Source organism: Oncorhynchus clarkii, chromosome 9 (assembly GCF_045791955.1).
Source record: "Oncorhynchus clarkii lewisi isolate Uvic-CL-2024 chromosome 9, UVic_Ocla_1.0, whole genome shotgun sequence".
In the NCBI taxonomy this organism is placed as follows: Eukaryota; Metazoa; Chordata; class Actinopteri; order Salmoniformes; family Salmonidae; genus Oncorhynchus; species Oncorhynchus clarkii.
In genome coordinates, this window is record NC_092155.1 from 27,872,031 (window position 1) to 27,899,168 (window position 27,138).

Consider the following 27,138-nt stretch of genomic DNA (forward strand, 5'->3'; position numbering starts at 1 on the left):
ATATCCACCAATAGACGGGTGGGTTGTTTTAGCGACAAAACCGATTGCGTGCACAAACGTGGGGCAAAACATACAGGGTCGGGCTAAGAATCAAACGATTGTTGACTACATGTAAACTACGTTTCCTCTCTGAATCTTTATTGAAAAGATACATCATTTTGTACAATGAGCACGTTTGGTCTCTCAAAATACATTGTTACAGCTGTTGGTTAGCTAGCTAGCGAATTTTAGCCATTTCAGCATAGAACTGACAAGAGCAAAAACACTAAATACACCGATACAGCTTCTCGTCATTGTTGCTGGCTAGCTGACCAGCCAGAATCATCACAACACAGACGTCTGCCCCATCCAAGCGTGCGCAGCACTTTCGTGACGTTCTGAACTATACAGTTATGAAAGCTGAACTAAACATCGACAAACGTCGTCAGGGGAAAGATGACAGAGACCCTAATCCTGACTCTAACCTTAACAAGCAATTGCTGATCAACAGATAGTATGACCACCTGCAGAGCATCTACAGATGGACTATCCAAATCCAGTGTGACCCTCCTTTCTTTTCATTCTCTCCAGCTAGTCTACCGTGCACATGAAAGCTCACAGGACGGAGCTCTACCGCTGTTCTCCAGCCTGCCGTAAAATCACAAGCCATTTCTTCCCGTCTCTCTGTGGCCCTGAGAACTGTCTAGGAAACACAGGACAGCCGACAGCCGAGGGCCAAAATACTCCAACTGGTTCTGTTTTTATATCAATGCGACATGACTTTGGGTTGGGTTTTTAAATACGGCATGACTTTTGGGCTGGGTTTTTAAATACGGCATGACTTTTGGGTTGGGTTTTTAAATACGGCATGACTTTTTGGTTAGGTTTTTAAATACGGCATGACTTTTGGGTTGGGTTTTCCTGACCATATAATCTGACCAGTAAAAACCCATAAACTTATTCCATGTCATTTCAGCAAGCCACCACCCCAGATTGTTCTGAAATAGTGTCTGCAGTTAGAAACAGACAAGATAAGCATTGCAACAACTAGGGCCCCGAGGTTATCCCGATCAGGTCATGTGAGTGGGAAAAACCCCTAGCCCAACTCAAAGGCCAACTGAAAGGTAATAAACCATCACCATGGTAACACATCTTATTGACAGGGGGTCTAAGGTAGCAGTGCCGACCCATTGATTATGGGACCGCTGCGTTGGTTTTCCCATTGATTCATTGACTGATTGATTTGGGGCCAAGGCAAGACAGTTTCACCTGCCTGGGGGGAAAAATGCAGACGCCAGTTGAGCCATGCATTGGCTTCCCATCTCAGTCACCGACCGTCCGCCATATGGATTCATCTTGTTTTGCCTCGGATAGAAAATGCCACACACACACACACACTCCAGCAGCCAGTGTTTAACAAACAGTATGACTTTATTCGGATAGTCCTCGAGCTAGGGAGACTGAAAGAGAGCGGCTCTCCAGTTGGGCTGGTCGGTGACTCACTGACACCTTTCCCGGTCAGAGGAACAAGTCAACCTCACAGATGTACACATAAAAGAGGGAACTTTATTTCCATAGGATACACGCAATGGGTGTGGTTCTGTACAAAGATAAATATTCATTCATATACCATACATAATAAACATAGCATGACGATGAATTGGTAATCAGACATGACAGCACAATAGCACGTGTAACATGGATTGTATAACGTGAATAGTGGCTTAAGCAAAGGACTGTGTAACACATAGCATCAACTACTATTAACGACAAGAGCAATAGAACTAACCAACAGTAAATGTTTCAATGACAACATCACACGCTTCTGTACACGTGGAGAGAGACTGAGGAGGCTCTGACCTGAGCAGGCAGAATGACTGTCAGGTGTCCTGCCCCTTAGCAACATGTCGGTGGCCTGGTAGCAGAGGTCACTGGGAGTTTAGGGAGCCAGTTTATGTCTCTCTCGCACCGTTGGGGGATGGGTGGCGTGAGCTGCGTGAAGTTACAAGACTCGCAGGCAGGGCAATCTTTAACAGAGACCTGGGATTCATTCCGCTTCTTGTCCCGTTCTCCAAATGTCAGACGGCTGTTTACATAAATACTCAGTGACGGGATGACAATTGGACCGTCGACCGTAGCCAAGTCTAACAAGAAGTTGCCGTCTGTGTCAACCAGAACTCAGTGCTGCGAAGGGTTGCTTTCCAGTAGACTGGAAGACAACAAGTAAACGTGGGGTCTGTTCTAAACTTCTAGCCCATATGACAAAGTACATGATATGATTGACGTTGTCATACATCATAAAAGGAATAATGTTACTTGGCATATCCTCAAGTGTGAGTTATCAATTGCCATTCCGATAGCACTGCTAGCTAACACAGTTGCTACCAACAGCCACGATACTAAAAACCAACAGGCTGTTGGTTGCCACCGGACATGTAAAACATATGCAAAAATGTCTGGGAACCTCAGTCACTGAGTAAAGGTGTCTTGCCAAGGACACAAATAGAGACTTATTCGATTTTAATTAGCCTTCCGTCTCACCTCTCCATCTGCATAAAGAAGCATCTTGGCAAAACAACCAACGAGAGAGAGAGAGAGAGAGACGGGGAGCGTTCATCATGTGAAAGCTGTGGCGTACTCCCATTTGGCCCATTAGGCGTTTGATAAATGGCCGCCGCCGGAGAAGCCGGCGACACGGGAGGGGGGGGAACATCAGAGGAGCGGCAGGCGGCAATAACGACGCCGCGGCGATCATAAACAGATCTGCTGCTGTGCCAACCGTCAGGGTGATGAAAGCAGACAGAGAGGGGGGGGAGGTTGAAGAGGGGAAAGGTGAGAAAGCTGAAGGGCGGATATGGAGATAGGGGGGAGGGAGATAGAGAGAGAGAGCAAAAGAGAGAGCGAGAGAGCGAGAGAGAGAGAGTGCGAGAGCAAGAGCGAGAGAGAGAGAAAAAATTGAGGGTGAACATTAAACAAGACAGGGACGGGAGAGAAAGAGACGGAGACAGGAGAGAAGATGGGAGAGTGACTACGAATGGACAGGTGTGTGAGTAAGACAGGGACAGGAGAGGGGAGAGAAAGAGACGGAGACAGGAGAGAAGATGGGAGAGTGACTACGAATGGACGGGTGTGTGAGTAAGACAGGGACAGGAGAGGGGAGAGAAAGAGATGGAGACAGGAGAGAAGATGGGAGAGTGACTACGAATGGACGGGTGTGTGAGTAAGACAGGGTGGGAGGAGGAAGGGAGGGGGGAAAGAGGGAACTCCACAGCCCCTCTCCATCATCTTAAACGCTCCACAATTAAAGAGAAGCTCCGCAGATCACATGCAGCCCGGGACTGTCGGACTGCCCCCAAGCCACGGCTGCCTGGAAATAAGCCCGTCTTAAACACGAACAGCGGGGGAAGAAAGGAAGGAGAGAGAGAAAGAGGGAGGGGTGGAAAGAGATGGAGAACGAAGCAGAGGCTTTTTTTCATATCAAATTATAGCAATTTGTACTCTCTTTCTCCTGCTGGACCACGACACATACATTGTAACTTACAGCAAGTAAGTTAAATAGTTAACACCCACCCCCCCCCCCCCCCATCCAATCCACCCCTCCATCCTCCCTCCTCTTCCCTCCTTCTCCACTAAGGCTCATGGTTCTTTGTTAACATGACTAAAGGAATTTGTTTTAAAATAAAATAAAATAAAATCACACCGGAGGGCTGAAACTGTGGGTAATGCATTTCAAGTAGTCAGAAAGGCAGCACAACTCAGACTTGCGTATTTCCTGCTAAATGGAAGGAGTCAGAGAAGAGAGCGTCATAGAAAGAGAGAGAGAAAGACAAATCAGAGAGAGAATGAGAGAGATATATATATATGTGTGTGTGTGTGTGTGTGTGTGTGTGTGTGTGTGTGTGTGTGTATATATATATATATATACATACATACATACAGTGCCTTGCGAAAGTATTCGGCCCCCTTGAACTTTGCGACCTTTTGCCACATTTCAGGCTTCAAACATAAAGATATAAAACTGTATTTTTTTGTGAAGAATCAACAACAAGTGGGACACAATCATGAAGTGGAACGACATTTATTGGATATTTCAAACTTTTTTAACAAAGCAAAAACTGAAAAATTGGGCGTGCAAAATTATTCAGCCCCCTTAAGTTAATACTTTGTAGCGCCACCTTTTGCTGCGATTACAGCTGTAAGTCACTTGGGGTATGTCTCTATCAGTTTTGCACATCGAGAGACTGAAATATTTTCCCATTCCTCCTTGCAAAACAGCTCGAGCTCAGTGAGGTTGGATGGAGAGCATTTGTGAACAGCAGTTTTCAGTTCTTTCCACAGATTCTCGATTGGATTCAGGTCCGGACTTTGACTTGGCCATTCTAACACCTGGATATGTTTATTTTTGAACCATTCCATTGTAGATTTTGCTTTATGTTTTGGATCATTGTCTTGTTGGAAGACAAATCTCCGTCCCAGTCTCAGGTCTTTTGCAGACTCCATCAGGTTTTCTTCCAGAATGGTCCTGTATTTGGCTCCATCCATCTTCCCATCAATTTTAACCATCTTCCCTGTCCCTGCTGAAGAAAAGCAGGCCCAAACCATGATGCTGCCACCACCATGTTTGACAGTGGGGATGGTGTGTTCAGTGTGAGGAGCTGTGTTGCTTTTACGCCAAACATAACGTTTTGCATTGTTGCCAAAAAGTTCAATTTTGGTTTCATCTGACCAGAGCACCTTCTTCCACATGTTTGGTGTGTCTCCCAGGTGGCTTGTGGCAAACTTTAAACGACACTTTTTATGGATATCTTTAAGAAATGGCTTTCTTCTTGCCACTCTTCCATAAAGGCCAGATTTGTGCAATATACGACTGATTGTTGTCCTATGGACAGAGTCTCCCACCTCAGCTGTAGATCTCTGCAGTTCATCCAGAGTGAACATGGGCCTCTTGGCTGCATCTCTGATCAGTCTTCTCCTTGTATGAGCTGAAAGTTTAGAGGGACGGCCAGGTCTTGGTAGATTTGCAGTGGTCTGATACTCCTTCCATTTCAATATTATCGCTTGCACAGTGCTCCTTGGGATGTTTAAAGCTTGGGAAATATTTTTGTATCCAAATCCGGCTTTAAACTTCTTCACAACAGTATCTCGGACCTGCCTGGCGTGTTCCTTGTTCTTCATGATGCTCTCTGCGCTTTTAACGGACCTCTGAGACTATCACAGTGCAGGTGCATTTATACGGAGACTTGATTACACACAGGTGGATTGTATTTATCATCATTAGTCATTTAGGTCAACATTGGATCATTCAGAGATCCTCAATGAACTTCTGGAGAGAGTTTGCTGCACTGAAAGTAAAGGGGCTGAATAATTTTGCACGCCCAATTTTTCAGTTTTTTAATTTGTTAAAAAAGTTTGAAATATCCAATAAATGTCATTCCACTTCATGATTGTGTCCCACTTGTTGTTGATTCTTCACAAAAAAATACAGTTTTATATCTTTATGTTTGAAGCCTGAAATGTGGCAAAAGGTCGCAAAGTTCAAGGGGGCCGAATACTTTCGCAAGGCACTATATATATATATATATATATACACACACACATACATACACATATATATATATATATATATACATATATACACATAGAGAGAGAGAGAGCGCGATAGAGAGAGAGAGCGATATAGAGAGAAAGAGAGCAATATATAGAGAGAGAGAGCGCGGGCGAGCAAGAGAAGGAGTCAGATAGTGAGAGGGTCAGAGAGAGAGAGAGAAGATGTTATCTGCCCTCACAACATGATCGAGAGCTGAAAGAGGGGGAGGAGAAGCGAGCAACAGATAACCTTACGGCCCACAGGAAGAGCCCAACCCAAGAGAAGATCAGTAGCGTCACCAACATCTCCCTGGCAGGAACAGTGTAAGCTGGCAATATTCTGAATTAGGAAATGTGTAATGACCCCAAAAGCCTTTTTTTTCCCTCAAGAGTGTTCAGCAAGAGAAACCATGCATCAACTGAGTCTGAAGAGCGTAGAGTTCAAGATTAGAGGAAACATCCTCTGTGTATACCTCTTGTAGTTTGAGGAGGCTTACAAGATAAGTCCTTGATGCTCTTTCGGTCAAATGCATCAAAATAGGCTTGTGATGCTCAGTCCCACATTAAAAAAATACTATAGTGTATCCTATGGTCAGAATACGATAGTATTCACTGTAGTGTTTTTGCAGACAGAAGTCAGTAAAAAGACGACAGTGTATACTGTAGTATTTACTGCAGTATACTGTAGTATTTACAGTTTCCTATAGTATAAATACCGTAGTAAAAAAATAGCATATACTATAGTAATTACTGTAGTGCTTTTGCAGACTCTAGTATACTGTATTATTTACTGTAGTGTTTCCGGACTGTAGTGCGGTATACTGTAGTATTTACTGTAGTGTTTTTGGGGACATTAGTGCAGTATTTACTATAGTGTTTTTGTTTTATTATCTTTGACATAGAAGTGGTGGGCTAAAAGAGCAAATGTTCCATAACCGGTCAGGTAGGTATGTAGGTAAATATGTAGGTAGGTAGGTAGGTAGGTAGGTAGGTAGGTAGGTAGGTAGGTAGGAGTGGGTTCTGAACGAAGAGTTCCGAGCTTCTGCTCTTTTCTATAACCATAGTGAAGACAATAATGGTTTATTTGGCATGTAGGTTTTTCAATTACAGATGGCACAAATTGGGATATGGGGAGGGGAACGGGCAGGGTATATGCAAAGTAAATACTGCAGTATTTACTATAGTTACAAAAAAATAGGGTTTTTGCGGACATTGTTGTAGTATTTACTACATTGTTTCGTTTGTGGATAATACTGTAGTATTTACTATAGTATTGTACAGTGCACTTCAAAATTCTATAATAAGTACTACACGAGGGATACTACAGTGTGTGGTATAGTATTCTACAGTATACTAGACTTTACTACATAATTCTAGTGAACTGTACTAAAAGTGGAATAACACAGCCCATCCATGCCATGGCGGATCCGGGAGTTGAACCCACACCACCACGTCACCACACAATCCAGAAGCACCACATGAACCAGTTCTGGGTCTGGAATGACAGTTCTTCAGGTCTCAGGAAGGCATGCTTACTTCCGCTATACTCACATGTGAGTCCTTAGCTCACTCATCCTTATACATCATGTGAGTACATACGTGGGATGTTAATTTGATCCAGCTGGCTACAGCAGGAAAATACTCCTGCAGCGACAGGAAATGTGAATTATTTTGTGGATTATAGTGAATGCACATTTTAAAGTGGAAAATACAATTCTAGTGGAACTTCGAATACATTACAAGTTTGCATTGTTTGCATGCCACGCAGGAAAATTCTCAGCACCAAAGGAGTGGTCAAATTAAGATCCTGCGTCTGTAGTGAGTACTAATGATTCAAAAGCACTGACTTGCTTTCTACACAGCCTGGGATAGACATTATGACATCCTTTCCGCAGACTTCGCCAGAAGGGTTTAAGCTTAACATCACAATGGTGTGCTAACCCAACCACAGAACAGCACTTCCTCGACACAAACAGAAGCACACACATGCTACACACACACACACACTGTCTCGACTTACAGCAAAACTACTGAGCTGCTTTCTTCATCCCATCAATGATTTAATCAATATTACACATGCCAACATACTCCCTAGTCTTTCCACAGTCTGAGCTTTCACACCCCATTGTCGATCAAACCCATCGGAAAGCCATAACAAATGAAAGTATTATAAGTGGGATTGAATTGCCGCTCACTGAATGCCTCTTTCGCATGTTAAGCTATGATCCAGCATTGGGCTAGAGTTGGGAAAGCTGGCCAAAGAGTGAAGCCAAGAACCGGAGCCAAAAGCAATAGGCAGACGTGTGAAGACGCTAGGCTACAACTTGAGCCAAAGACGGAATAGGAATGTATGGAAGATGAGCATAAGAAAGGGGGCATTTTATATGTAGCGCTATATGCTAATGCTACAATGATGTAATGCAGTATAAGTACACTGGAAAACAGAATAAATAGCCAGATGCTATTTAGCTGATGTAGATAGCAAGAAATCTGCATGTGCGTGCGGCATGTGTGTAAGCAATGGCAAAACAATGTCTGCATATGCTAAGTGTGCGTAAGTGTGGTTGTGCATACAATTTGATAGTGAATTCATGGATGTGGGTGTGTGCTTACGTGTGTGTGTGTGTGTGTGCGCGCGCATCTTCATGTGTGTGTAAGCAAGGCCAGTGTATATCGCCTCTCCAGAGGTTCCCTGGGAGCCGGCGGGGTCCTGGATTGATGGACGAGGCCGACAGCCGTTAAATATTCCTAGATTTACACTTGGACTGATGAAGCGATCATCTCCCCATCCACAGGCCTGACGTAAATCCAGCCGGGCCCCGCAGCAGCCTGACAATAGCAGGACAGCTTGCTTGCTTGGCTGGGAGAGGAGGAGTGGAGACGGGAGGAATAAACACAGGATGGGTGGAGGAAGAGAGGACTGGGGTAGAGCTGGGCAGGAGGCCAATGGGACAGAGAGAGGAAATAAAAAAAATATTTCTTCATCTTATCTTCATACATTGTCAAGGTGTCCTGCACTACCGGGTGCCGTGTGTGACACAGAAAAACACACGCTATACACACACACACACACGCACCCAAGTGCACAGATAAATAAATGCACACATAAACAAATGCACACAGAAGTCGATGATGACAATGGTTTGCGTGTGGGAATACACACACACACACACACACACACACACCCTCCACTCGCCCTCATCTCCCCACTAAGAATGAGCAGTGTTCCATCATAATGCAGCATGCCTGAAACAATATGCCATAAGGCTTCTGTTAATTCAATTAGAGTCTTCACATTCCAATGGACAGCAGCTCTGTGACAAGCATCATCCACTCTGAAGTAAACAAAGAAAGTAAATGCTTCTTGTTCAATGCCCGCAGGACTCCATTCCCTGTATATTATCCAATTGTAAATCCACAAATCCACTGACAGATGTAGGACCTTAATTTGATCACCCTATTGTAGGCAAACTTTCCCGCAATGCAGGAAATGTAAAAGGTGCAGTGTATTTGAGGTTTAAAGGACCAATCCTTAGTCGAAACATTAACAAAGCTTATGCCCCGCCCCTGTTTCGGTAAAAGCTGAGGATGGGGCTGGAGAAATGTAAGCACTCTCAAATCTATCCATGATATCAAAATTATAGTTTTAACCATGTTTTGAGCTCATATACTGTTTGTTTCCAGTTGTGCTGTTTAGAAACAAGCTTCTATTTTGGGTTCTGATGGAGTATAACAGTATAATGGAGTATAACTAAGCACATGAGGCATTTCTACGTTATATTCTTTCAGAATAAATGGGTACATGTCATTAATTTATAATTCAAAAAACATTTATCTAGCAATGGCAGACTGCCCCTTTAAAAAAGGATTTCGAAGTTAGTCATTTCCACTTTGAAGTGTCAGAGTTGATTTCCCCTTACTAAAAATGTATGAACTCTTACAAAAATCTCCATTAATTACAATCCACATAATAATAAACATTTCTGTTTATGCAGGATTATTTTCTGTAGTAGGAAACTGGCTCAAATTAAGATCTGTCACCCACAATCGCACTCACACACAGACACACATTCTCACACACTCACACACTCCAACCTATGAGTGTAAGCTGACCCCACACTCACACACTCCAACCTATGAGTGTAAGCTGACCCCACACTCACACACTCCAACCTATGAGTGTAAGCTGACCCCACACTCACACACTCCAACCTATGAGTGTAAGCTGACCCCACACTCACACACTCCAACCTATGAGTGTAAGCTGACCCCACACTCACACACTCCAACCTATGAGTGTAAGCTGACCCCACACTCACACACTCCAACCTATGAGTGTAAGCTGACCCCACACTCACACACTCCAACCTATGAGTGTAAGCTGACCCCACACTCACACACTCCAACCTATGAGTGTAAGCTGACCCCACACTCACACACTCCAACCTATGAGTGTAAGCTGACCCCACACTCACACACTCCAACCTATGAGTGTAAGCTGACCCCACACTCACACACTCCAACCTATGAGTGTAAGCTGACCCCACACTCACACACTCCAACCTATGAGTGTAAGCTGACCCCACACTCACACACTCCAACCTATGAGTGTAAGCTGACCCCACACTCACACACTCCAACCTATGAGTGTAAGCTGACCCCACACTCACACACTCCAACCTATGAGTGTAAGCTGACCCCACACTCACACACTCCAACCTATGAGTGTAAGCTGACCCCACACTCACACACTCCAACCTATGAGTGTAAGCTGACCCCACACTCACACACTCCAACCTATGAGTGTAAGCTGACCCCACACTCACACACTCCAACCTATGAGTGTAAGCTGACCCCACACTCACACAAAAGAAACCCAACAAATCGCAAAAGCTAGAAATGATGGCAGCCTTTAATTTGACATCCGGGGGGGCCGTTACTCTGCTCAAGATGTTGTTTGTCCTGGGATGACATCACTGATGGAACACTACGGGGTCCTGAGGGGTAAGACACGGGGCCTCGGGAGGAGAGCTTCGCATTAACCCTTCCCTGACAATCACCCCTCGTCCTCTAAATATGACTGGGAGACCCAATTCAACCCATGACACTGCTAATGCACTAGTAGTCACTCCAGCCCAATGTGTGTGTGTGTGTGCGCGTGCATTGCCCAAGAAACTGCTCCTCTCCCCCTCTGTCAGTTTCTCAGTCACGTACCCCTCCGAGCATCACTTCCCAGCCGAGGTAAACACGCTGCGGCTACGGATGACATTTAGGTCGTCGACACATTGCGGCCACACGTACACTAGCGAGTCCTTCCACTAACATTCCATTTCATTCTCTATCGTGTTCTACAAAGGACACTATTGGTCAGTTGCCAAGACACAGAGGAATCCTAGTCCTGGACTAAACAGCTTCTTATAGAGACTCTCTATTGAGCTAGTTTTTCAACTCCAGGACTAGGCTTAACCTGTACATATGACAAACCAGGATCCAGTGCAGCGGCTCACTCTACGAAAGCAAACGTGTTTAAAATAGGTTGAATTCTATAGGGCACTAGGACAATGCCGCATCCAGTGTGCAGTGGAGTGGATCAAGGCCAAATGCATTTGAAGTCTCTAAACTCTGATGCATTCACAAGACTCGCTGGTATAAAAAAATCCTGTCGGACATAAAAACAATTGTCCAGACGCCTCAATCAAAAACACAGCTCTACTATTTGCTAGAAGCTACAGTATAACTAGTATTCAGCAGTTTGAGCATAGCAGTGACTCTATCTTTTATCTCTACTCTACATGCTGCAGGAAATATTTAATGGTTATATGGCCCGGCCTCGCCCCATATTTTATGGAGCAGTGTTATCGCCGAACTGAACTATGAGCCAGAGCGCAGAGCAGGGGCTGGGGGGGGGGGGGCAACGGGGGGGGGGGGGGGGGGGGGCGCTATCGTTCACACGATTTCTGTGGGTGGATGTGTTTGTGGATGCCCTCTCCCTCTACCCTGCTCTTTTAATCATTATTTCTCTAATATTCCCCTATTTCTCTCTCGGTGGATCGCCCATTTCCTACCCACTCTGGCTCTCTTTTTCTTTAATCCTATCTTCCTTCGCTCTGTCGCTCTCCCTATGTGTCTTGCGCTTTCTCCCTCCCTCGCTCTGTGTGGGGGATGCTCCCCTCTGGGCTTGCTGCTCTCTGACGCAGCGCTGCAGCATATGAATGAGGGATGAATTGTAAAGGCAGAGCAGAGCCAGCCAGGGGAACCACATGGGGGGGGGGGGAACCACAGCGGGGGTGACCTTAGGTCATCTAATGTCAAACCTCAGGGTGCCCCTCACCCCCCTCTTTTCATCATGACTTTGTTTAGGGAAAGGGGGATACCTAGTCAGTTGTCCAACTGAATGTATTCAACTGAAATGTGTCTGACAGCATTTAACCAACCCCTTTGAATCAGAGAGGTGCGGGGGGCTGCCTTAATCGACATTCACGTCTTCGGCACCCAGGTAACAGTGGGTTAACTGCCTTGCTCAGGGGCAGAACGACCCATTTTTACCTTGTCAGCTCGGGAGATTCGATCCAGCAACCTTCCAGTTACTGGCCCAACGCTCTAACCACTAGGCTACCTGCCGCCCTGTTTAGTGAGGAAGAGGGTGAACGCTCTGCTCCTCTACCTCCTCCCCCCTCCTAGAATTAGCCTCTCCCCTGCCTGTCATGACAGGCATGACACATCATTGTGGTTAGTGGGGGTGTGAGGGAAATCAAATGTTCTCCTCTTCTTCCAGCTCCTCCTCTATTCCTCCATCCCTCCTCCTCCACCTCTTACTCTCCTGGACCTGATCTCTCCCTCCCTCCGTCTCGCCCTGCCTGCTAAGTCACATGTCAACCTTGATTAAAAGCCTTCCTAGCGTTTGACCTCTTTTCCCCCCGCGCCACCCACCTTCCGCCCTCCACAAATCGGCAGATCAGGAGCAACTCTATCCCAGTGAGCTCACGACCTTGGCGGGGACAACACACACACACACACAGACTCACTCACACACACAAACGACTCACCAGGGCCATCTGTAGGAGTGTGAAAGGCATCAGCTGCCACTTCAGCAGACTGTGATTACTCTTTGCCAGGTCACAGGTGCTGCCCAGGGATTTCACCCCCATGCCACCCCAAGCCACCATGCCATGCAGGGCTTCCTCTAGCTGACCGTGCTACAACCTCATAACAGCCTGGCATGGAATACTTTGAATAACAATAATCAAGAAAAAAAATTGTGCCCATGACATTTTCTTGGTAAGGGCATGTGGTAAAGAAAAAGTCAGGGTCCTGGCTATGAAGTCTACTTTACAGTGGATTACTATAATTCAGGGGTGTTAATCTTCCCTTTCAATGGCAATTTGAAATTGCAGTCATATTAAAACACTATTATTTTATTTATTTATTTATTTATTCTTTATTTAACTAGGCAAGTCAGTTAAGAACAAATTCTTACTTTCAATGATGGCCTAGGAACAGTGGGTTAACTGCCTGTTCAGGGGCAGAACGACAGATACCTTGTCAGCTCGGGGATTTGAACTTCCAACCTTCCGGTTACTAGTCCAACGCTCTAACCCTACTAGTCCAACGCTCTACCCTTCCGCCCCAATATAGGGCCCAGTTTGACCTGGTCAGGTCAAGCAGTCAACAAAAAGGTCTTGGCAATGATGTCAGATTTAGAAAAGGAATATTATTATTAACAACATCATATAGGCTGGTTAATTCACATAATACATTCAGTTTACACCCCATGGATACTTTCTAAGCAGTTTACCTGATGTAAAACTCAATGGCATTGTATGTACACACAATCAGGAGAATTACACACAAAAAAATAGGATTTTGATCATCTTTATCAGAACACAAAATTACAATTCCATCGCATCTGATCTGATCACAGTATTAGCATGTCTCGCCCTAAGCCCTGATTTTGGCTGATCGCAAGTCTGAGTTGATTAAAAAGCAGTGTGCGGAAGAAAATGCTACTCTGTCACTGTGTGTGTGCATTCCTGCTTGCGCGTGTGTGTGTGTGTGTTTACGTGTCTGCGAAATCAGTCATCACAGCAGCATGTCCTCTCCCCAGGCCGTAAACCCCACCACTGGCTTTACACAGGTCAATCATTAATACTGTCTCCTGCTGCCTCCTCCGTGTTGGCCCTGGGAGCCAACCCGACCACCCGCACTTAATGGATGCTTACCTTCAAAGACCTCAGTTTCTCCCTCCGTAACAACAGAGAGTAAAACTCGGAGTGAGGAATAGAGATGGAGAAGGAGAGGTAGAAGGGAGGGGGGAGGGGGGCGCTGGGAGGGAGGGGCGGCCCTGCATCAACTCACCTATAGAACAATAGGAAGTTTGCACACACAGACACACACACAGACACACACACACACACACACAGCAGCTGCACCACAGCTCTAATCCATCATACACTCCTGTCGGTGGTGCTGAAAGCACAAACTCGCTGCTCTGATCTGGGTTAGGAGAGAAGAGTTGGAGTAGGGAGCTGTCCAATGAACTGAAATCAGAGGAGCCATTAAACTAAAGCCACAGCACAGCAAGAGCTGTCCATATATGTGTGGTGCTGAATTTGCAATATTGTCCTTCCTAGACTAGAAGGAGAGTGTGTTTGGGAATGGAAGCTGTCCATGGTGCTGAAATCACTGGGGGCAGTAAACTGAAGTCACAACAGGAGCTGTCCATATATGTTCGGTGCTGAAATAGTACTAATGGACCAGAAGGGAAGTGTTTGTGGTGAGGCTATGTCCATGGTGCTGAATTTAAAAATTATAGTCCCAGTCTTTTATTTATTTATTTAAACTTTATTTAACTAGGCAAATCAGATTAGACCAAATTCTTATTTACAATGACGGCCTACCAAAAGGCAAAAGGTCTCCTGCGGGGGCGGGGGCTGGGATTAAAAGGACAAAACACACATCATGACAAGAGAGACAACACAACACTACATAAAGAGAGACCTAAGACAACAACATAGCATGGCAGCAACACATGACAACACAGCACGTTAGCAACACAACATGACAACATGGTAGCAACACAACATGGTCGCAGCACAAAACTAAATTACTTAACAAAGCACACCTGTTAATTGAAATGCATTCCAGGTGACTACCTCATGAAGCTGGTTGAGAAAATGCCAAGTGTGCAAAGCTTTCATCAAGGTAAAGGGTAACTAATTTGATGAATCTCAAATATAAAATGTATATTGATTTGTTTAACACTTTTTTGGTTACTACATGATTCCATATGTGTTCTTTCATAGTTTTGATGTCGTCAATATTATTCTACAATGTAGAAAATAAAGAAAAACCCTTTAAATGAGTAGGTGTGTCTAAACTTTTGTACATAAAAGATATGCTTGCACACACAAGCAGAGCCACGCATGACACAACACTATCTTTCCCCTCCATCTGTCCAGCATTGTTGTTCTCCTTCATCCCTTTGTTTTTCGCTGAGGGAGTCCTTTGCAGTAAAATTCTGAATGGGTATTTGTGGAGAAGAGTGGTGCATGGGTGAGAGGAAAACTACTACAACACACACACACAGTTTCCACTGGACCATAATCAGAATATGCCTTAGCAAGACAGTGCATTACCTACTACTACTGTCACTGTTATAGAAAACACGTCCCAAGTGCCATATGGAAAACGCCATATCATTAGAGCCATGATTAATGAAGCAAGACGTCGACAGCAGTCCAACAAGACGGTAACTATGAATAATTTAGGACTTACACTCGAATGTGTTGAGGCAAACCACGAGGGACTACTAAAGTAAAGCCAGAAGACTGCAGGCAGCTTACACGCAATCAACCTAAACCATTCCAGGGAGGTTCGCTCGGAACAAAAACCAACCAGCAAGAAACAGAGATGCAGTAGAATCAACAAAGAGCAAGATGAAAAGGTCTGAACAATACTGTTTCTCCCTCCATTTACTTTTTTTCCCCATTGCCATGAGGGAGCTAGCCAAGTCTTGGAGATTTATGTTTGGCAACAGAACCACAGGGATACACACTGAGCAGTGAGCAACTAGGACAATCTGCCGGTCTTGCAGATCTTACCCAGTCTGGGAGCCTTGGAGAAAATTGCTTGGCAAGAGCCTTGAATCGATAAACCTTCCAAAAAAGTTTGTTAGGCTTGGGGGGAGCTGACCTTTCTCTCCCCACAACGTCTGTATTTACACGCTGTGTGTCTGTGTGTCTGTGCGCGTGGGTGCATGTGTGTTTCCCGAATGCACGTGTGTGAAATGGCATGAGAAGTAGAGGGGACAGAGATCTTGATGAGACTGGCCCGCACCAGCAAAGGGAGAGAGAGAGAGACAGAGTGCAACAGGGGAAGAGAGATAAGGAGAGAGGGGGAGACAGAGTGCAACAGGGGAGGAGGCAGAGGGAGATAAGGGGAGACAGAATGCAACAGAGGAAGAGAGAGAGCGGGAGACAGAGTGAAACAGGGGAAGCACTAGTATTTATAGAGTCCAAGAGAGGAGAGCTGTCAGATCGGGCACTGATCTGGAGCCTGGGCAAAGGAACCACACACACACAGAAAACACATTTGCACCATAAACATCTACACACACACACACACACACACACACACACACACAACTGGAGTGTTATTCTGGGTCCTCACCGGGGAGCAGAAGCACAAGCCACCACCAAAACAGTTCACACACCGGGCCAAATGTTGAATCACAGCAGATTGAAGAGGGAGAAAACTGCTGATAAATATGGCCATTGGGAAATGAATGGAATATGGACTTGGATCACAATATGTGCTAAAATCCTATTAACAACTGCTGATAAGAGAGACACAGGTCCCCCCCAAAAAATGGTGATCCCTGATAATCAATCTCTGGATGGAGTTTGAGAACTGGAGAGGGTTGTGGGAATGTTTGGGGGACGTGGTGTTGATGAGAAACTCCATTGAGAGTTATTATGAGGAGAGCATGTGTGGACTGTTAAGATACAGTGGTAGTAGGTACAGTACATGTCATGGATGCACTTCGGTGATCCCTTATGTATATTCAGAGCTCGGGCTAATTTCACTAATGCAAGGCATCGAAAAGTACATAATGCTGGAATATTGAGTGAGATTGGATCCCAAATAATGAATAAACCCCCAAGTACTTCAGATTGGAGTCAGTCAGAAATGTTCTAAACCGATCAGACTGGATTGTTATTGAAATGGCGTGGAGGGGGAGAGAGCTGTGACTCGTCTTTTGAGTTACCTCGCTCTCTGGTAGAAGCCTCTGACACATCCCGACCGATCACATCTCGGCTTTTCCCCCTTCAAGACCAGAGCACAGAGCGCCCGGGCGGGCAGAACATAGACACAGCCTCAATCGCCCCCGACGACCAAAATAAAAACAACACTGGGGCCGCCATTAGAGAAACTCAGAACAACAGAAAGTGACAGTAAGATGGGTCATCGTGCCCCCTGTCAGAAGAGTTTTACTTAAAAAAAAATATATATATATATACAGTGCCTTGCGAAAGTATTCGGCCCCCTTGAACTTTGCAACCTTTTGCCACATTTCAGGCTTCAAACATAAAGATATAAAACTGTATTTTTTTGTGAAGAATCTACAACAAGTGGGACACAATCATGAAGTGGAACGACAATTATTCAGCCCCTTTACTTTCAGTGCAGCAAACTCTCTCCAGAAGTTCAGTGAGGATCTCTGAATGATCCAATGTTGACCTAAATGACTAATGATGATAAATACAATCCACCTGTGTGTAATCAAGTCTCCGTATAAATGCACCTGCACTGTGATAGTCTCAGAGGTCCGTTAAAAGCGCAGAGAGCATCATGAAGAACAAGGAACACACCAGGCAGGTCCGAGATACTGTTGTGAAGAAGTTTAAAGCCGGATTTGGATACAAAAAGATTTCCCAAGCTTTAAACATCCCAAGGAGCACTGTGCAAGCAATAATATTGAAATGGAAGGAGTATCAGACCACTGCAAATCTACCAAGACCTGGCCGTCCCTCTAAACTTTCAGCTCATACAAGGAGAAGACTGATCAGAGATGCAGCCAAGAGGCCCATGATCACTCTGGATGAACTGCAGAGATCTACAGCTGAGGTGGGAGACTCTGTCCATAGGACAACAATCAGTCGTATATTGCACAAATCTGGCCTTTATGGAAGAGTGGCAAGAAGAAAGCCATTTCTTAAAGATATCCATAAAAAGTGTCGGTTAAAGTTTGCCACAAGCCACCTGGGAGACACACCAAACATGTGGAAGAAGGTGCTCTGGTCAGATGAAACCAAAATTGAACTTTTTGGCAACAATGCAAAACGTTATGTTTGGCGTAAAAGCAACACACCATCCCCACTGTCAAACATGGTGGTGGCAGCATCATGGTTTGGGCCTGCTTTTCTTCAGCAGGGACAGGGAAGATGGTTAAAATTGATGGGAAGATGGATGGAGCCAAATACAGGACCATTCTGGAAGAAAACCTGATGGAGTCTGCAAAAGACCTGAGACTGGGACGGAGATTTGTCTTCCAACAAGACAATGATCCAAAACATAAAGCAACATCTACAATGGAATGGTTCAAAAATAAACATATCCAGGTGTTAGAATGGCCAAGTCAAAGTCCAGACCTGAATCCAATCGAGAATCTGTGGAAAGAACTGAAAACTGCTGTTCACAAATGCTCTCCATCCAACCTCACTGAGCTCGAGCTGTTTTGCAAGGAGGAATGGGAAAAAATGTCAGTCTCTCGATGTGCAAAACTGATAGAGACATACCCCAAGCGACTTACAGCTGTAATCGCAGCAAAAGGTGGCGCTACAAAGTATTAACTTAAGGGGGCTGAATAATTTTGTACGCCCAATTTTTCAGTTTTTGATTTGTTAAAAAAGTTTGAAATATCCAAAATATGTCGTTCCACTTCATGATTGTGTCCCAATTGTTGTTGATTCTTCACAAAAAAATACAGTTTTATATCTTTATGTTTGAAGCCTGAAATGTGGCAAAAGGTCGCAAAGTTCAAGGGGGCCGAATACTTTCGCAAGGCATTGTATACACACACACACACACACACACACACACACACACACACATACATACATACATATACACACACACAGCAATTTGATGACATTCAATTGATTTTATTTTTGATTTTCAAAATTTCATGGCCAAGACAGCAAGTCACCACTTATCCATTTATACACCTAATCTCATCTGACTCATCACAAAGGCGAGGGGATGCAGATAATTGCATGACCTCACTCGTTCATCCAATGTCCAATGGTTGTGTGTAGTCTGTGAATGGGTGTCATACCTGCCTGTGTTATACTATGCTCCCTTGTCATCTCCAATCAGAATCCAGCAGTATCTATGATGGGCTGGTGCTGATTAAGGCACGCTCTTTGCACAAACCCAATAGAGGCCATCGTCGCCCCACTGGCCCATTCTAAGAGGCCCCATTGTGGCTGGTGAGCACCTCACCCTCTCCTGAAGAGGACCCTTTGTGCTTCTCAAATAGGCTTCCCTTGCAGCCGCATGAAGGGAAAAAAGTGCAACTCTGATATTGTGCCACACAACCAGTGCGTATCTCAACCACTATCGCCCTCCTCAACCCCAGGCCACCTGTCTCATTCTTCCCAAGTGTGGGGACAATCTAGACCTCATTTCGTCCAATGAATAGCATGGAAAGGTACGGGTGAATTCTGGGATTGAGCTATACTGTGACTCGATCCCTCTCGCAGTCTGGGTGAAGGGAACAACCTATGTGTTCCTTCTTTTCTTCCGTCAGAATGATTTTGTGAAGGGGTACACAGGAGCAGACGACTGAGGAGACAGAGAGGGGACTGGCAGACGGAACAAAGAGAAAGTATTGTATTGTGTCCTTGGCTGAAGCTCTCCATCTCCGAGATGAGTCACGTGCAAGTCACTGCTAAGAAACAAAAGATCACCGTGATCTAGACTGACGATTGTGAACCTTTCCCTATTCCCTCCGAACTTCCGGGTCCATCTTTCCAACTTTTGAGAGAATCCATTTTACAGTGAAGGATTGATGTCTTCTTTTAGCTCCGACGACATCGGCATGGATTCAAGGCTGTGTCCGAGGCTTGGTCACTCCTAAGTAGGCAGCTATCAATATCAGAAAAAAATGAGTAGAGTACAACTCTATTGATATTGAACGTCACCGACTGGAATGGATGCAACTCTACTACTCTACTACTTGACTGCCTCTCTTCCAATACACACTGCTTCCAGTACCTAATGTACACAGTACACAACAGACAGTACACAATGCTTCCTTATGACCATAACCCTTTCCAATCAGCAACAATTAACATGTCCCATTGGCTCCTCCTGTCGAAGTGGTTCGTTGGAAATGAGCACCGAAGACAATTGACTGATCTTTCCAACCATTGGGGCAGATTAGCTTGTGAACTCCTATAAAGTGTAGTGTGTTAGCATTGGCGTTGGATTACTGACCCCCTCTACAGCTAACGGCGCTAACAGTTTGATAAGGGGTTTATTATATTCTGACCTCTTAAATCCTCATTATGTAACAAGTTCTCGTGGCGCATTATGGGGCCAAATGGGATCTATTACCTGCCGGCATCTAAACACTTCAACCATAGTGCATTAGGACATCTTTTTACCACTGTGTCTCAAAAAGGTAAGGTCCCCAGGGCGGTGGCAAACCTAATAAATCATCAACGGAGCGCTTACGGCATTCTGTTTGCCCAACAGTTGCCCTTCCGAAGGCAGGCGAGGTGGAGTATTTTTAAACCAGAGAAAGCAGCTGTCTTTTTGTGCTGGAGTAATTTAGGTTAAATAGCTCGCTGGAGGGTGCTAACGCGATGCGTCACACCTGGAATGCCAACCCCCAAACACCCAGGTCTGGTGAGTTCTAAAGATCTGTGGTATTATGACAGCAGAAAGTGGAGGAGGTGGAGGAGGAGGGAAAGGAGGATAAAAGCATGTAGCCTCCATCTTGTCTTTATTATTGATAGATTTTTATGCAAATAGTGTATATCAAATGTGGCTTTTGCCAGAGGTAAATTAGTTAATTGGCTATGCGTTGCTGTTTTGGGGGATAACTCCGAAATGAAAAGGTTTTACTTCATTCAACTACTCAGAAAATCGCGCCATGCATGATTAAACCATACTTGTGAAATCCAGTGAATGAATTACGACTGAATCTTGGTGGAATTATAGATGGGTTGTTTTTCTTCATTGCGTTTTTTACGGTACAGGAGCTTTTCAACTGCAGTCCCTTTGGTGTATCAATTAGAAGACCAAAGGCAAATTCGGAGAATATCCCTTTGTCGTTCATCCACCAAATCCCGGAAAGAACTTCAAAACGTAACATCCCCAAAAAAGCCCCCAAACCAACTGCCTGCCATTATTCCTTGTGGCATGACTCCTTCCAAGCCTACCATTCAATCTTAACCAGCACATCCAGAGGGAAGTACCCGATCAGATCAATCAAATCTCCACTCCATATTCTCTCTTTCAAGGATCCAGCCAATCAGTGTGGAAGACAGTGAGGGGTCTTTAAGTACATTGCTACATCATAGGGCCTTCTCCATCAGAGGCCTCCCATAACTCCCTCTGCTCTGCTTAAATCAAGGCACTGACTGAGACTGAAGCTGGAGCAGACAGAGCAGGCAGGGCACGTCTCCCCTCATCACAGACACATAGACACAAATGAGGGAATGGAGTGTGGAGGTGGGTGGAAAGAGGGGTCATTGTATTCCGTACCATCCCCTTATCTTTGCAACTGAAAGTGTCTGCTTGTCTGCCTTGTACCTCCCCCTCAGCACGTCACGTCATTCCTTCATTGGATGGAGGGATTGATGGAGGGATGAAAGAGTAGGAGTAGAGAGTTAATGAGGCAGATTGCTCTCGTCGCTGCGGTGTTAGGGATTACAGGGAGATTACCGTGCCTGATTCTCCCTCTCTCGTTCCTCGCGATCCTCCTCCTCGCTCTCTTTCTTCCTTCCTTCCTTCCTCTCCCCCTCTCTCCCTCCATCCCTCCCTGACAGTGATGAACCAGAACAGGAGGTCATGCCCGTGTCAGCCTAGCGATGGCCTAGCGACGGGGCATGTCTCAAACGAGGTGAGTGAGAGGCACCCGTGATGTCTGTGTCAGGGAAAGGGCAGCTATTTAGATCACAGTGGATAGGATTCCGGAGGCCTCGTGTCTGACATCTTGCTTTATGAACCTCTCCACTACAGTAGAATACCAAACAAAGTATCCTGAAATTAATCACGCGGTTGACATTTTAGAGATGATGCCCCTCTCTTGCCCATTATCAAACCAGTATAGAGAAGAATAGAATACGATATAATAGAATGCAATACAACACAATAGAACTTATAGGTTGTGGGCCTACTTCCTCGAGGTACGTGAATAAGTCCAATTTTCAAAAAGCCTAATTTAGAGGCTATCCAATGTACCAATGCATGCTGATTGCAGAGGCCTTCAAACGAGGCTAATTATTTGAGTTCAAACACTGGCAGATTTGTATGGCCTTTTGTACTCAGGAAAGCTGCATGTCAGTGGATAAGAGCAAGCAAAGCTAGGCAGGAGACCTTAAAATTCCATTTTTGCACTCACAGAATAACAAATGTTGAAAAGGTCTGGAACAATTATTCAAATCAGCGGGAATTTGCAATTATTATAAGTCATCTCAGCCCACAATAGCAATGTTAAGCACCCTCCATAAAGCACAGTGAGTAAAACAATAGGGAGAAAGTGTGCACATAGGCCCTACAGTTCATCCTCTGTTGGCAGCACCAACGTGTTAAATATGTAGGCATATTAGAAGAGATGCTAATTAGGGGCAATTAATTGACTATTCACTCACTGTCAGTCAAAACAGCTTTAGAGGACACAAAAGTCAATAGCATGGCCCGAATGCCCTGAAAGAGCACTCCAAATCAATAGCTTGTGACACAGCGATCACATTTCAAATGGTTGAATTCATTTTATTGGTTGCATTTCCCTTTAACACAATGGTGAGAGGAGCTGGTCATGCAAGTGATTCATAGAATATTGTTTCAACTTGGTCAGCTAAAAATCAACCTAGCCGAATAACATCCCAAGCTAGAATAGACAGTAAGAAGAAGAGAACAATAACATAATAGATTTGAGGAGTGGTATATAGGCCATGCACCTGGCTATAAAATTGCAATAGATGCTCTCACTACAGAACGGCCATCATTACCAATGATTTGTCCCAGGGGTCCATATTTGAATTAGAAGCCTGTTCGATAAGCGACATACACTACCTAACTTTTATGTGTGCGTTAATCAACTCCAAGCTTCCAGCCTAGCCCTGGGTATTCCCTATGTAGCACTATTGTTCATGTAAAGGTAACCATTAACTGTCGTTGAACACAGTAGTTTTTTCTTTCTGATATTGGCAGGGATGGGCAATTTTTATTTTATTTTTTTTAACTCAGTCTCAACTTCCGTTTGAATAGTAGAATACACAAGGTGCATTTGTTTGTGCATCAGCCGTTTCTCTTGTTATGGCCGTCACGTCAGTAAGTTAGTCTAGCGGCCAGCTATCTAAACTTGTAGTAATCATGGTTGAATTACCGACCAGGGGTGCCCATTGATTTTGTTAGTCACTCTCACTCACATTTCATATTCAAAAATGTAAACATTCCTCTCCACCCTATGGCAAATTGTGTTCGCTGTCAGTGTTACCTGAACTAAAATTGTTCAGTTGGCCCAAACTTAAAATAAAGGTTAGGGACACCCACAGTGATTTTAACATACAATGTCTAAAACGGACATATTTGAGACATCAAATATGCAAGTTGAAAATGTTAAAAGCACTGTGGGTGTCCCTAACCTTTTTCGTTCCTATGTATTTTCAAGTTGGATCTAAGTTTTGGCCAACAAAACATGTTAAGTTCAGCTGACACTTTTACAGTGTAGAATGGCAGGAATTGAGCTGTAAAACTAGATCTGTTTTTCTCTCCGGTGGCCCCCACCATGATCAAAGATGACCGTTCCTGCCCTAGACGGTTACGCACCCCAGTGGGCTAAGGTATAGCGGCATGGTGGTTTCATTCGCAATTGCACATATAATGCCACTCTCTCAAATATGCGTATTTGTCATTAAAAATGTAAACCATGCTATAATTATGTCATCTTCTATATCTGTTTGTAAGTAAATGCAACTACAATGAAATCGTGTTGGATCTTCATCTTTTGCTGCCAGAATTGTAACGCAATGGTTCAGAGACCGGAGAATGCGTGGTCTCGAGTGGCCTGATTGAAGATGTTGTGAACCTATTAAAGCCTTAAAATATAATTGTAGAGAGCCAATGAAAACGAATTTAATGAAGCCCATGTTTTGAACTTCAATCGTTCTCTCCTGAGCACCCAAATCGAGCCTCCAGTAAATCAAACCAATAAATGCTTCCTTTCAACGATTTGGAAACGGTGTCACTAAAGGGAGAAATCGTTATTACGAGAATAGACTGAGAAGAATATGGATGAAGTGTTATTATTGTCTCATTCACTGCAGCAAGAAGCATATGACTATGTTTCTGAACTTGGTCCGATACAGCAGCCTTCTGTGGATGTAGGCTAAAGACAGAGTGGGCAATAAAAAGACGCACGCGTCTCACAATTGATTCTCGGATCATCACATGTAATATTTCAACCGTAAGTTGTATACATTTTCACAGTAATCACATTCCTCACATTTTTTCTGACCCTGTGAACATTTCAACTCACTCCCCTGTGTTTATTTTCTAATTTTTCGGGACTGCAAACTCAAGACCCCGCAGCGATGGTCAAAAAATGCAAGTGCGAGATATGTTCCCTCCGCCCGATTCCCTTCGGGCACACCAGCAATATGCACGTTTAAAAAGCTATTAGCAATGTGGGAAATCTCTGAAGATGCTGTGTGACAAATTCTGAACCCAGAAAAAAATAACAGCGGTCTGCCCGTTTAGGATATGGTTTATCCCAAAGGACACCGCTGCCAGGTCCGTCTAATCCCCTCCAAAATATTGACCCATTAAGCATTATTCCACCTACAGTCACGAATACATTCTGCTCAAATGAAACGGTGTCTTATCATGACAACTTTCTAGCCTCTCTTTCAACACAAAACATTATTTCAGAACGTCAGTCGACAGCAAAAAGGTCCATAGTCTGACATAACCATGCTCTGATGTTTGTCACGCTGTCGGAACATCCAAATCCAGCACAGCAGCACTATCAGAAAACGCAGACGCAAAGGAATTGTGACCACAGCTAAATGTAATGTGTAAAAAATTAAGTCCTTACTTGTGTCTTTCTGAAATCCTTCCCGATAACTCTCCAGACTTCAACGGTGTAATATTCCTGGACGTGCCGCTTATTTTGTTATCCAGTGCATGAAGCAGATCAGAATGCTGTTTTTTCTCCTCCAGCTAGCAGATGCGAAATGAGCCAGCCCAGCCGTTCCACCTGCAACCGTGGAATAGAAGAGACAGCATCAGCACCGCACTGGAGCCCGCCCACCGCGACACGCCCGGCCCCAGCTAGTCTACTTCCAACCAAGGCAAGGGAGGAGTTGGAGAAATAGCCCCTTCGGTTTTCTATGGCTACGTTTACGCAGGCAGACCAATTCTGATCTTTTCCCCCCCCACTAATTAGTCTTTTGAACAATCAGATCAGCTTCTGATGAAGATCTGATGTGGAAAAATCTGATTTGATTGGTCAAAAGATCAGAATTGGTCTGTCTGTGTAAACGTAGCTCTGGTCATGCGGATAAGATCATACTAGCTGTGAACATTTATGTTTGTGAAAGAGCTAGCCTATGTATCTTACCTCAAGTGTTAAAACAACGACTGAGAATATGGTTCCAAAATGTTAAAACTTCATATATTGTCAGCTAAAAACAGTGGCTGCCCTATGAAAGACATTCAACTGACACACACGACCTACTGGCACACCTAGCCTATTTAAAACGGCAGGTGACCTAATCACTTAATTAAAATGAACAAACTCAACAGCAATGGGCTTGTTCAATTCGCATAAATGGTAAGTCGTTTAGTGGACTGTTTTATGAATACCGGGGTACTGAAATACAGCACTGAAAAATTTAAGAAATAAATAATAAATAGTATTTGTATAATAGGTTGAGCTGGAGAAGAAATTTGGCAGACAAAAATCGATATATTCAACGTCTAGGCCCTTTATGTGGAAGAACAAACGTGGGGCGGTCTTAGAGAGAGCGAGAGTGTTTTTTCTTTCTTTAACAAGACAACAGGCAGAATTACAATGGACATTGTAAAAATAATACACTGAAACACAATAAACAAATGGCAGGTTATAACCAATTCATGAAAATAGATGAACATAATTCATGTTCACCAACTTGCTTGAGCAGAGCTGTTGGGCAGTCCAGATGAAATTTGAATCAAAACTCGTTAGCCAGCTAGTTAGCTAAACAGCCCAACAAGCAGACCTGCCGTCAGTGTCCTGCATCTTAATGAGTCACAATTGCAGGTTGTATGTGGTCAAAACTCAGACATATAAAAAATGTAAAGTTAAATAAAGAAATTGACAGAAAACTCTTTCTCAAGTTCCATCTCTGTCTGTCTGTCCTGTCTGTCTGTCTGTCTGTCTGTCTACCTCTCACACACACACGCATACTGTACACACACATAATGCCACTGACAGACATGAGCTGGGGCTGCAGCTCATTAGATGGCTAGAGCCACCCAGCCTGCTCTGGTCTGTTCTGGTCTGCTCTGCTCAGGATCTGGTCTGTTCTGCTCTGCTCTGCTCAGGACTGCTCTGCTCAGGATCAGGTCTGTTCTGGTCTGCTCTGGATCTGGTCTGTTCTGGTCTGCTCTGCTCAGGACCTGGTCTGCTCTGCTCCGGATCTGGTCTGTTCTGGTCTGCTCTGCTCTGGATCTGGTATGTTCTGGTCTGCTCTGCTCCAGATCTGGTCTGTTCTGGTCTGCTCTGCTCCGGATCTGGTCTGTTCTGGTCTGCTCTGCTCAGGATCTGGTCTGTTCTGGTCTGCTCTGCTCCGGATCTGGTCTGTTCTGGTCTGCTCTGCTCCGGATCTGGTCTGTTCTGGTCTGCTCAGGATCTTGTCTGTTCTGGTCTGCTCTGCTTCGGATCTGGTCTGGTCTTCGTGTGAGTTTGTCTGTGATTCACTAGTATCCCACATTGTTACAGCTGATGACTTTCTCGTCACTTTGTATCTCCCCCATTCACTTTTTCCTGTCATAGCTGTAAGAGAATGTGTCTATATAAAGCTTTACAGCAATAACGGTGGATGATGAACTTTTGCTATGGAACTGAAAGAGCAATGGACTCAGACCAGAGAGAAATATGAACTGAAGTTATTTTGAATGTTCTTCTGTCTAATAACATGAATGGATAAGTAAATAGCTTTTGCAAGTCAAAGAAGTCTCATTCAGAGGCCTGCATCTTTGATAGAGAAATCCGACCCCTCGGTCAATAAAGCTAGACGGAGAGTATCAATCACTCTTATTTAGTCTAATTGGCAGGCGCAGACATAGAAAAGTCCA

General features: G+C 44.5%; 1 protein-coding gene across 1 annotated transcript in view; it reads right to left on the reverse strand.

Moving 5' to 3' along the window:
- The window catches only part of LOC139416164 (neurexin-2-like), a 968,379-nt gene extending 943,372 nt beyond the window's left edge, over positions 1–25,007 (reverse strand). The window contains exon 1 of the mRNA XM_071164510.1: positions 24,896–25,007. The gene's annotated coding sequence lies outside the window, so the exon portion shown is untranslated. The remainder of the gene's footprint in view (positions 1–24,895) is intronic.
- Between the last annotated feature and the right edge of the window lie 2,131 nt (positions 25,008–27,138).